The 12,447-nt window shown below is 45.8% G+C and overlaps 1 protein-coding gene across 1 annotated transcript in view; it reads right to left on the bottom strand.

Moving 5' to 3' along the window:
* Nucleotides 1–5,278, bottom strand: part of SLC1A2 (solute carrier family 1 member 2) — a 107,539-nt gene extending 102,261 nt beyond the window's left edge. The window contains exon 1 of the mRNA XM_059709664.1: nt 5,022–5,278. The gene's annotated coding sequence lies outside the window, so the exon portion shown is untranslated. The remainder of the gene's footprint in view (nt 1–5,021) is intronic.
* Nucleotides 5,279–12,447: the final 7,169 nt, after the last annotated feature.

Genomic DNA, 12,447 nt, shown 5'->3' with positions numbered 1-12,447 from the left:
CTTCCGCACGGTCTCACCCTCAGTTCCTTTTTATCCGCTGCAGGACCAAGGTCCCAAAAGCCTCGAAAGGAATGGAATTCCAGGAAGATTCACACCTGCAGATTTTTATTTAGTTGGTGGGTGTGATCGGGGGCAGGAGGCCTTGGGCTTATGCAGTGGTTCTCAACCTTCTGGCCCTTTAAATACAGTTCCTCAGGTTGTGACCCAACCATAAAATTATTTTTGTTGCTACTCTATAACTGTAATGTTGCTACTGTTATGAATCATCATGTAAATATCTGATATGCAGGATGGTCTTAGGCGACCCCTGTGAAAGGGTCGTTCCACCGCCAAAGGGTTGCGACCCACAGGTTGAGAACCGCTGGCTTAGACGCACAATACTGGTCCCATTTCTGTCTCATCCTGAAGCCACTGGGTGTATTATGGCAGCAGGAAGAGGGAGAAAGGACAATGCACAATAAAGCTAAATTTTCTGTGTGTGTGTGTGTGTGGCAGGGAGGTGGAGGATATGGCTGCAGGGCACGCTGCCTTGGAGGAAGACATTTCTCTCCTTGGTAGATAGGTAGGTATGGAGGGTGCACTGGCCCCAAGGACCACTGTTGACCTCCGGAGCTCATGTGTCCCCCACCCCTCACCCCTGTGATAAGTGTGGGCTGTGCCCTGTAGTGACTCAGAGGGTCCCAGAGGCCCAGGAGGAGGGGAGCTCTCAGGGGGTGAGAGCATCCTCCCTGTAGATGCTCTGGCTGTGCCATTTAGTGATTGACTCCAACTTCAGGAACCCCCGACACTGAACAATTACAGGCTTTCCCTGAGCAGGGAGGGCCTTGGGGATGCAAGGACAACACCCAGCTCCCTGTGGGCAGCAGTGGGGGGTTTCCGCATGGGAGACCACCAAGGAGCCCCTTCCCTGAGCATCAGGAGTGAGTCACTCTCTCAGGAAACCTCCTGTCAAAAGTTGAAAAAATTTTCATCTCCCAAGTCCTGAGAATAGTAATTTTTATGCTTATCTCTTTTAAATCAGTATTCCCTCTAGTTATTCCCGTATCTTCCGTTAAAAATGGGACATTCACAACCCCCTCGTGTGCGAGAGGCCCTGGGAATTCGGGGGCAGGAAAGCTAAGGGAAGTCTGGCTTTGCCACCTCAGCCCATCCACCGAGACCGCTGGAGGAAGTGGCATCCTCCAAGGGATAGTCCCAGGGACCCCGTTGGAGCCAGCATCCAGGGAGTAGAGGGAAGAGCCCAGGCCAAGTAGGGGACACGTCTTCTAAAGCAGCGGTCGCCAACCGGTTGTCCGCGGACCACTGGTGGTCCATGAGGTCCGAAAGGTTGGCAACCGCTGCTCTAAAGCTCACAGGGAGAAGAAAGGCTCAGACCATGCCTGAGCCACAGTCTTTGACTTTAGATGGAAGAACCTCCTGGTCTCCTTTCTCCCAGCCTTTAAGACTCACAGAGCATTCTGGGAGATATACAGTGGGGCCTTGACTTATGGGTGTCCCGACTAACAAGTTTTTCGAGATATGAGCCGTCTCTCAGCCGATTTTTTGCTTTGAGTTGCGAGCTAAAATTCGGGTTACGAGCCAGCTTCAGATACCCCACCGCTAGTTGGTGCAGCGAACGTCACAGTGAACGCCACAACATCAAAATTGATTTGACATACGAGTAATTTGAGTTATGAGCTCCGTCACGGAACGAATTAAACTCATAAGTCAAGGCCCCACTGTAGTGGGTAGCCTTCTGGTCCAGAAGCCCAGGGCAGAACAAGAACTATGCTCTGGTCTCAACCTGCTCTGCCTGTGGGCCTCGGGACAGTGAGGGGGCTGGGCCAAATGGCCTGGAACATCCTGAGTCCATGGTGACAACAAGCAGACACAGCTTATTATCCTCACCATGACCCAGAAGCCTAGTCCGGATTCATTTCAACTTTCACGTGCGCTGATGACTCTCCCTTTTAAAGGGGACAGAGCAAAAACATGGTCTGAGTTTGACCAAGGAAACTCAGCCCACACTTGAAGTGCTACCTGTGGTGAGTAGTCTGGCACCAAGGATCCCAAGCATAAACCACAGTGTGTCAGATAATAAAAGCAACGCCACTGCCTATCTGTCTCAGAGGGGTGATGTGAGTGACTTAATCTTAAGAGAGCTAAATAAAGGCAGTCTTACCCTAAGCACAGAGGGCTTAGCTTCCTACTCGGCTCCGTGGGGCTGTGAAACAGGTGAGATGAGCATATCTTGCATTTTAGAGAGAGCCCATTCAGAGCCCCCTGAAGGGGAAGGAAGGGCACCACCCTAGCCCTGCAGAGCCTGCCGGTGGCTGGGTCAGGGTCATAGCCCTGTTCCAGGAGAGGCTTCATCTGGGAGAGTTGATTTGCATATCAGCCTGCACGGTATTGTACTTACAAAACAAACATTTTCAGCCAAAATCTGTTCCTAGCGGCTGGAAAGAGCAAACCCATCCACATGGACCTTTAGCAAGTCCTTCATACTCCTCTTTGTGGCTCTTCCCTCTGCTTCCTGAATCACTGTCTTCCCCATGTAGTTCACCTTCATCCTTTTTTTTTAAAATATATTTTATTGATTTTTTACAGAGAGGAAGGAAGAGAGATAGAGAATTAGAAACATCATCGATCAGCTGCCTCCTGCACACCTCCTACTGGGGATGTGCCGGAAACCCAGGTACATGCCCTTGACCGGAATCGAACCCGGGACCTTTCAGTCTGCAGGCCAATGCTCTACCTACTGAGCCAAACCGGTTTCGGCCACCTTCATCCTTAAGGAGGTCAAGAGTTGACCTTTCGCAGACACTTAGTCCCTGACAGACATCTCCTACGGCACCTGGGAAACGAAGTAAAGCAACCACCTTGAGCTTGACCTACCCCAGATAATGAAGCCGATCTGGATGATGGCTTCCAGAGCTTGTGGGTTGGGGAGCACATCAAAGGGTTGGGAAAGCACCGTGCCCCTTTCCCCACACCTTGCCCTATGCATCTCTTCCATTTGGCTGTTCTTGAGTTGTATCTTTTAGAATAAACAAGAAAACAATAGTAAAGTGGTTCCCTGACTTCTATGAATTGATCTAGTAAATTTTCACACCAGAGGAGGGAATTGTGGGAACCCACTGGATTTATAGCCTGTCAACCAACAGTACAACCTGGGCTTGAGACTGGCATCCAAAATGGGGGCAGTCTCCTGGAACTGAACCCTTAATTTATGGGATCTGACGCTAACTCCGGGTTGACTGTGTCGATATTGAATTGAATTGCAGGACACCAAGTGGTGTCAGAGAGCTGGAGACATAGTGGCCCCAAAAACACCATTCGAGTAAGACACGTAGGGAGTAAAAATAGTTCAAGGGTTAAAAGCACATAAGAGAAAAATCTAACAAACCTTTGCTAGTGCAAATACACCACCCATAAGATCAAAGAAGTCCAGGACTTACTTTCTAATCTTATCACCTGTGGCTCTATGAGAACTAGCAAACATACTTGTTCGTATGCAGCAAGTGTTAGCAACCTAATTTGCAAAGCCAGGAGACTGATGGATCACCCAATCTGAGTTCAGCGGGCTGAAAGTAATACAGTCATGCTATTCCAAGAAGAAGAATGACAGTCATCAGTACAGGGTGTCCTCCATCTCCCAGAACTGTGCTCAGTGAGTCACACAGTCCTGCCTTAATCCTTTCCAAAACCCTACCCAGTGGGGCTATTGTCCCTTTGTAATAGATAAACAAACTAAGTCTCAGAGAGACTAATCAACTTCCTTGAAGTTATACTGCTAGTCAGTGAAGGAACAGGACATTTTGTTTAGGTCTTTCTCAATATGAATACATTATTTTAACCGCCGTGTAACACTGGCTCCCAGAAGCTGTATTATGCAAAGTACTATATCTCCTTATTGAAATATTCTAGTGCACTGTAAGAGATCAGATATCCTCAAGGTTATCATCTTTATCCTGGTCACTGTCATCATTAATAGTATTTCAGCCCTGCCAGTGTGGCTCAGTGGTTGAACGTTGACCCATGAACCTGGAGGTCACGGTTCGAGTTCCAGTAAGGGGCACATGCCTGGGTTTGGGGCCTGATCACCAGTAGGGTGTGTGCAGGAGGCAGCTGCTCAATGATTCTCTCTCATCACTGATATTTCTATCCCCCTCTCCCTCTCCCTTCCTCTCTCTCTCTGAAATCAATAAAAACGTATTTTTAAAAAATAGTTACTTTATACAGGCCTGCAGAGCTGTGGCTTCCCTGAAGGACTAGCCACATAATTCGTGGGGCCCAGTGCAAAAGAAGAACACAAGGTCCCTTTTTCTTAAGAATTTCAAGATGGCAAGTGCAAAGCGTTAAAACAAGGACAGGACCGGTCTGAGCTCAGGACCCTGAAGCCGACCATGTTTCCCTGTTTTCCTACATTTCTACTCAAATAATCTAAGATTCTCTTGAAGGAGGAATCAGAAATTCCTGTGCTAAATAATTCATCCAGTGAGCTTTTTGACTGCTTCCATGTATTTATTCAACAAATGCCTGTGGTAATAGGACATGAGAAACTCAAAGGTTAGACACAAATTGTCCTTTCTGCTCCTTAAAATCATGGGACCATCTTCATCGCACTGGCTGGCCTCAGCAGTCAGCTTCAAGGGGAAGCGATAAAGTCCTCTTTAGACCAACATATGGGCACATGGGTACGTCCCTGACTCCTCTAGGGCTGCCTTCTGAGGGAGCGGACCTGTAACAAAAACACGGCATTTTCACGCCTATTTTAATTGTGTCGCCTGCTTCCAATGGGGTTGGAACACAAGCTAGATTTCTGGGGTGGTTGGTTAGTCGCTTCGAAAAGAGAAATATCTGTTTTCATGCTTCCTTTCTCGTATTGCTTATTCTGGGGCCTTTCCAACCCTTTCAAAATGTACTTTGCAATCCCTCAAGTGTCTTTTTCTCCCTCTTCAAAGGCCTCTCTTCTTCCCCACGGTTACCCCTTCACCTTCAAAAGTCTGTCAATAACCCAGGCAAAACCAGGCTGGACATACCCGAGCTCAGGAACCAGCAAATCTTGTTTGAACCCCGCTGATGACTCTCAAGGAGAAGCCAGGAGGAGGACGACAAGGAGCCCAGACCACACTGGTAAATGGCGACCGCTGTCAACTCCACTGCTGCCCAGTTGTCCCGGATGTAGTCTTGGGCTTTCGAGAGCTCTGCTGGTTGATTTAACAACTCCAGGTCACTTGGAATGTAAATAATCGACGTGGTATGGCTTCCCTTCTTAAAAACCAATGCAACAGCTGCTGCTGGCCTGGGAAAGAGGCAATTCACCTTCTGGCTCTTGCTTCAAAACAGCAGGAAAATCACCATTGCCCGCAGCTGCCGCAGTGAGGCTCTACAGTGCCCCCTTCTGGACAAACTGGTTTGGTCTTGCTGATTGCTGAACAATGATGTGTGGACTTGTGAGAAACTGGAGTTTACTTTCCTGGGAACTCATAGAGAGCCTTCCCCGGGAGAGAGAAAGCAAATAGAGTAAAACCATGATCTGTATATGCTTGGTTCTCCCAACTAACAATGCCTTCTATGTCAAAGGAAACATGAAAACTCAGCCTCTCTCCTTGGACTCTATTTTCACCTAAAAACAAACAGCAGTTTGCATGCCCTGGCTCTGGATCCAGGAGGACTCTAGCACCGGCAGTGAGGATGGTGAGGGTGGTTTCCGGTGAAGGCCTTCCTGTAAGGCTCAGGGAGGGGTTCCATCAACTAGCGCCTCATCCAATCACAGAGTTCTCACTGAGGGTCAAGAAAGAAGGTGCTGGGCACAGTTTTTATTGTCTTGTCCCATCAGGACACAACAAATACCCCTCAACTTGTCCCGCCACCAGAAAACTCCAGGAAAGAACTCCACTTCAGGAAGTATCGAAATTCCACACATGTTCATTTAGGTTACCAGAAAACGCACATACCAGCTACGAGACATTCTTTCTAGACTCCTGACTCTTTTTTCTTTTTTTTCTCCAATCGCAGTTGACATTCAGTATTATTTTAGTGTCAGATATACAGCATAGTGGATAAACACTTACATAATTTATGAAGCGATTCCCCCATTAAGCCTTGCATTCATCTGGCCTCATACATAGTCATTGTATTATTAACTAATATTCCCTTACCTGCACTTGACATCTTTGTGACTATTTTGTAACTACCAATTTGTACTTCTTAATCCCTGTCCCTCTGACGAACATCAGCCTGTTTTCTGTATCTTTGAGCTTGTTTCTGCTTTGTTTCTTCATTTATTTTCTTTTTTAGATTCCACATATAAGTGAAATCAGATGGTATAGGTCCTTTTCTGTCTGACTTATTTCACTTAGCATAATACCCTCTAGGTCCATCCTCAAATGGTAAGTAAGATTTCATTCTTTTTTAAAGCCTGGCTCTTATTTTCTAACCACAATAGGAAGCCAGAGAAGAGAATTCTATTGGGGATGGTTAAACATTCAGAATCTCTTCAAAAGTTAAAAAAGCATCCATTTAACAACATTGTTGTCAGCTTCTGGGCACTTATTCTAAATCCGTGTTTCAAGCAGTGTAACTGTTGGGCCTTGGATTTTATTCATTGGTGAAATTTAAATATCATCTTTGACTTGAGAAATCCTTTGTGTCTGAATATCAAATGCATGCTAGCTTCTCCTTGCTTTCCTTCATAAGAAGCAAGGAAAAGGAATAGAAAGACATCCTGAGAGGAGGCAGGAAGTCCTGGGAAAGATGGGGCATGGGGAGTGGGCTCAATGTCTCATCTGATTCAACTCCCTTCCTTTTTAAAATAACAGCAGCTCTAGGAGTTTGTCATCTTTCCCAGACAGCAGCATGGGAGCACGATTGACTATGACAAATACATTTTTGGCTTCACAGGATCAGTTGCTCTCCAACTAATTATTCTTGTAACCTATCTGAATCCTATCAACCCTTAGCGGTCAAAGCCTGGTTACTGACTCCTGGGCCAAGAAGTTCATCTGACCAGAACCTTAAAAAGAGGCTGTGTCCCCATAAGCAAAGGTCATGAATTCTCAAGTTTGGCCCTCTCACCCCTTAAAACCATCCCCTTCTGCCCTCTATGCCCTTAGCGTCTCTTTCCCAAGGTAGACATTGAATTACACTAACACACAATTGTAATAATAAGTTGGGGCACCAAGGAATTAATGTGGTCCTGATCCTCAGAGAGATACGAGGATGTGAGCAGACAGACAAGAAAACACTCAGCACTCGTTATAATGAAATGTTCTAACAGATGTCTGAGCAAAGTGCCATGGGACAAGGTCATTGGAAGAGGCCCAGCTCAAACGTCACCTCTTCTGAGCGCCTTCTCCATGTAACCCAGGCTGAGTATTCAATCGGGAAGCTTATTGAGTGCTTGGTGCCCGTGTCCAAGGGGATGCAGTGATGAACCAACCAGCCCTCAGAGTGCTTACATTCCTGAGGCCGGTCGATACCAACAAGAAGATAAACAAATAAAATATTTAAAAATTCTAACTGATGCCGTGAAGGAAGCAAGCAGGGGAAATGAGATAGGACTAAGAAAGGCAGACCTATTTTTGGAGGAGTGGTGCGAGATGAGCTCTCTGGGAAATGGCATTTAAGCGGAGAACTAACGGATACTCAAGGATAGCAGCCACCTGAACAATGGCAGTAGGTGGAGGGTGGGAACAAAGAAAATGGGTCCTAAGGTGGGCAACACCGTAGGGTATCTGAGGAACTGCCAGTTAGAGGGGACTGTGTGGCTTCCAATAGGGCAATGACAGTTGTCTGGGCTGAATGTGATGGCCATAGCAATGGAGAGAAAAGGCCAGACTCAAGGGACATTTTTGAGATAGAACTGAGAACGCTTGTAGGGTGGGGCTGATGGAAGAGAAGCAACAGGGGTTTGAATATCTAGGTAGATGATAGTGCCATTTACTGATATGGAGAGAACTTGGGAGGTAGTAGGGATGCATCTGCAGGAAAAAATTGCAAGAGTTCCATTGTACCCATGGCAACTCCAGCTGTCGTCGGTACATTGTACACATAGAGATGGCAATTAGGTGGTTGAGTGTATGAATCTGGAGCTTGGAGAAAAGTTCTGAGATATAAATGTATCATTGGGGACTTATCAGTATACAGGTGTCATGTAGATGCCCAAGAAGTGATCCAAAGAGAATGCAGAGCTCAGAGAATGGGGATCAAGACTGAGTCCAAGGAAGTTTCACAAGTGACGCAAGAGTTCAAACAAAGGGTTAAAGGAGAAAAGAGAAGAATTCCAGCTAGGAGACTTAGAAAGGCTTGTGGAAGGTAGGCCCCCATGCTACCCCCCCCCTCCCCGCCCCCATAAAAAAATAGCAACCCCTACTAAAATCTACCCAGCTCTAGCTGGCTGACTAAGGAAGCTACAGAAATCAGGAGGTACTGGTGGCCCCATCTGTCACTCTACAGATCACCCTGGACTGCACAGATCTGGGAGTCCAGACAGGTGACCTTTTCCTTCCTCACTGTTCTGAGTTGTCCTTCCCTATGCTGTGGGATCAGGAAGACTGTAGGAAGCTCTGGTCAGGCCCTCACAGAGCCGCCTGCCCTGCCCTACTCTGCAAGCATCGCTAGAGCAAGCCAGGGTCCTAGTTCTTTCTTTCATCAGCTTCTTGCACAAAGGGTACTCAGGACCAATCATCACTCAGGACCAAACCTTTCCCTTAGCATATGGACATGCTTATAGCACAGCCACCCAAACACTACAACAAAAGGCCAAATGCAATCCTGGTCTCCTCTGCATCTATTTTCGTATGCCCATCCTCCCCTTGATGGACACGCTCTTGAAAAACAATTTACAATCATTTTCTCTCCATCCATTCTCAACCAACACCGCCATGGCAAAGTAGCCACCGCTTTGCTGACCCATGTCTGGCACAAGCCGGTGATGTCCTTGGAACTGATGAACCCAATGACCACTTTTCGGTACTTATGTTATTTAACTTGTCTACAGCTTGCAGCACTATCACCCACTCCAAGATACCCATTCTCCCTGACTCCCCTCCTTACCACTCAGCATCCTGTGCACCCCGAATCACGTCTCTCTGCCCATTTATGGATGCTAGAGCTCCCCAGGTTTCTTCCCTCAGCCCATTTTTTTTCTAGCCTCATGATCTATCTGAGTGAGCTCATTCACTTCTATGATCATAAATACCATCCCATAAAGGCCCCAGCCTCTCATGTATCCAATTGCTCGGTGAGCATCTCCACCCAAAAATTCTAACCCAGTATGCAGAACCAAATTCATTACCTTCTCTTTCAAATTGACCATCTCTCTCTCTCTTTTCTGCACTCTCCTCTACCACCCTTTTGCTCAAGCCAGAAATCAAGAGACAGCTTTATGCCTCCCTCTTGCTCACCCACTACATGCACTTGGTCACTGAGTCCTTCTAAATGTCCTTGGAATCTGCTCATGCAAACAGAGCCTGTGCCCTAAACTGGACTGTTACCTCCCACCTGAATCACTGCTGTCACCTAAATCATAACTGGTCTCAGTGCCCCTGCCCCATCTACTCCTCCAATTCATATTCCACCCAATGTTGTCATAATAACAGAGACTTGGAGATAACCTATCAATCAGGGGCTGGTTAAATCAATTATTATATGACCATCCAGTGGACTGTTATCAGATACATATAACACAGCATATATACCCAGAAGTATAAACCAAAAAGCAAGTTGTAGAATTGGCTGTATAGGATGATACAAGTTGCATATTAAGAATAAAATGTTTACATGGCATAGAAAAATGTCTCAAAGGATAAACCAAAAAATGAGTATTTCTAGAGAATGGGATTGGGATGGGAGGCAGTTTTACTTCTTTATTTTTATGCCTTTCTGTAATATTTGAAGTTTGGGTTTTTTTGTTTTAGTTTTTTAATGATATCATGTGTTTTGTTATGGGAAAAGAACTACTGATCCAAAACACAAAAAGTTAAAAGTTTTTGTTAAAAATAATTTCTTTGAAAGTAGACAGTAAATCCTTCAAAGTCCTTTATTTGGCTGGTAGCGAGAGCCTATGTGCAAAATGTGTTTTCTAAATGTAGATTGAATACAATCACTGTTGTCTGTACCCAAATACTGGAAACAGAGGTGTCTTACCTGCTGTAGTAAATACCAGAGTTGTAACTTACAAACAGGTAAGGAAGGGAAGCAAAAGACAAGTTTCAATGCTGGGTTGCTTTACCTTCTATTACTCTCCAATGAGCCACATGAATTAAGCTGTTGTGCTAATAAAAACACAAACACATTGATAATCAATGTCCTGGTTTCAGAGAGCAGAGTCGACTACCCTGAGAACACAAGGGGAAATATCCACAGGTATAATTTACAAGGCCTCAGATTATGTACAAAAGTGTTCTTTCATCTCTGCACATATCTCAATATTTACCAAGGGAATAGACAAGAGAAATGTCAACATCAGAGCACCTTTGGCCGGAGGTTGACAGAATGCATGACTTTCTGAATCAACAGAACGATCAGTGGCTATTGCAGAAAGGGGTGATCCAGTTCATTGCCTACCTTCTCCCAAGGTAGGAACTCCATGGGAAATACAGTGGGGCTTCGACTTCCAAGTTTAATTCGTTCAGAGACCGAGCTCATTAAGGAGCTCGTTAACTCAAATTACTCTGTCAACTCAATGCAAAAAATCAACGCAGAGACAGCTGGTATCTCAAAAAACTCGTTAGTCGGGACACTCGTAAGTCAAGGCCCCACTGTAACTCTGGTAGGAATACAGAAACAGCTGCCGTCAATACTGGGAAAAACACTACTAGCTATACCAGTGATGGCGAACCTCTGACACGCGTATCAGAGGTGACACGCGAACTCATTTTTTTGGTTGATTTTTCTTTGTTAAATGGCATTTAAATATATAAAATAAATATCAAAAATATAAATCTTTGTTTTACTATGGTTGCAAAGATCAAAAAATTTCTATATGTGACCTGGCACCAGAGTTAAGTTAGGGTTTTTCAAAATGCTGACACGCCGAGCTCAAAAGGTTCGCCATCACTGATCTGCTTCCCAATATATCTGACTGTGACTCCTCGTGGCCCCTTCCATTACCCTGAGTTGATTTCCCTTTCTAAGGCAGCAATTTCAGACAACCATCCTCCCATTGGACCAGATGCCTTTGGAAGGTCAGGAGTGAAGAAGAGGGCTTCTGACGTCAGTCCTTGGGGGCTGTGCGGGTCACAGCTAACCCTGAGGAAGCTGATGCCTGTGAATTCTCCCCATCCTTGCCCACCAGAATCTACCCTCCCCCACCATTTCCCCCCTACCACACACTTCTTTTAAGGTATAGTATTGTGTTGCAGATGGTAGTTTTATGGAGGCATGAATATTCAGCTTGAAATCAACCATACTCATTTTATTATCTCTCAAACACTTGAATTTGGAGTCAATAATGGATGTGGTGGCATGCTGCCAGACCCCCAACCCCCAACTTCAGGACTGAGATATTCATTCCCCCAGCTGCTGGGAGTCTTGATAAGTGACAACATTAACCAACTCTATCACCCTCCAAAGCCTGGCCCTCTACTCAGGGCCACCCCCACTGCCTGAGCACAGTCTGGGTCCAGCGCCTGATCGATGTAGTGGTAGAAAGGCCAGGCCTCTTGCCTCAATTCTGGACCATCCCAAAGAACCATCCCTGTACCGCAGCTTCCTGTGACTGTTTCAACGTCTCCCTCTGCCCGCCCGGGCTTCCTTCTCTCTTCCACAGGGATTTATGCCAGGAGCTCCCCTCAATAAACTTCACGTACACAAGTTTCCACCTCAGAGTGTTTCCCAGGACCAGCCAGCAACAGTGCCTCAAACCCAGTGTATCCAGGCCCTAAAAAGAACCCAAATTTGAATACTCTGAGACTAATAGATAAGCTCCTACACGTGATTAGTCCTTCATTGGAAATGATAGCAATTAATCACGATCGAAAAATCAATGATGCCATCAGTGCTTCTCTTCTGTGATGATTTTACTAACGTCTGCTGATGGGTGACCTTGAATCCCAGAAAAACACCAGGGGAATAGATTCAGTCTATAATTCCATTACTCTCTATTCTATTCTTGGAAATTAGTCCCATAGTTATTTTTGACTCTTTTTCAAGACCATATGTTGCACCGAAGTATAAAAAATAACAACTGAACCGATCCCCCAGGGAACTTCAGTGTCGGAGCTGAGGGCTGTCAGCTGATATCCATCTATCTCTCCCCAGGATACGTTTATCTGCTTGTGCTTCGTTCAGTTCGTGTTGACTCCCACCCTCTCTCCTAACAAAGCTGGTTATCAGATCACAACTGCCCTTTTAAGTAGACTGAGATCAAGACAAAAACACAACTTGGTCTGCGGCACTTGCCTTTGCCCGATGCCTGATAGAGAAGAATGCTTTTCCTATTTGTTTTCTTTGACCTTATCT

The sequence above is a fragment of the Myotis daubentonii genome, chromosome 9 (assembly GCF_963259705.1).
Source record: "Myotis daubentonii chromosome 9, mMyoDau2.1, whole genome shotgun sequence".
NCBI lineage: Eukaryota > Metazoa > Chordata > Mammalia > Chiroptera > Vespertilionidae > Myotis > Myotis daubentonii.
The sequence above is the reverse complement of the archived record's forward strand: the minus strand, read 5'-3'. Positions and strand labels throughout refer to the sequence as shown.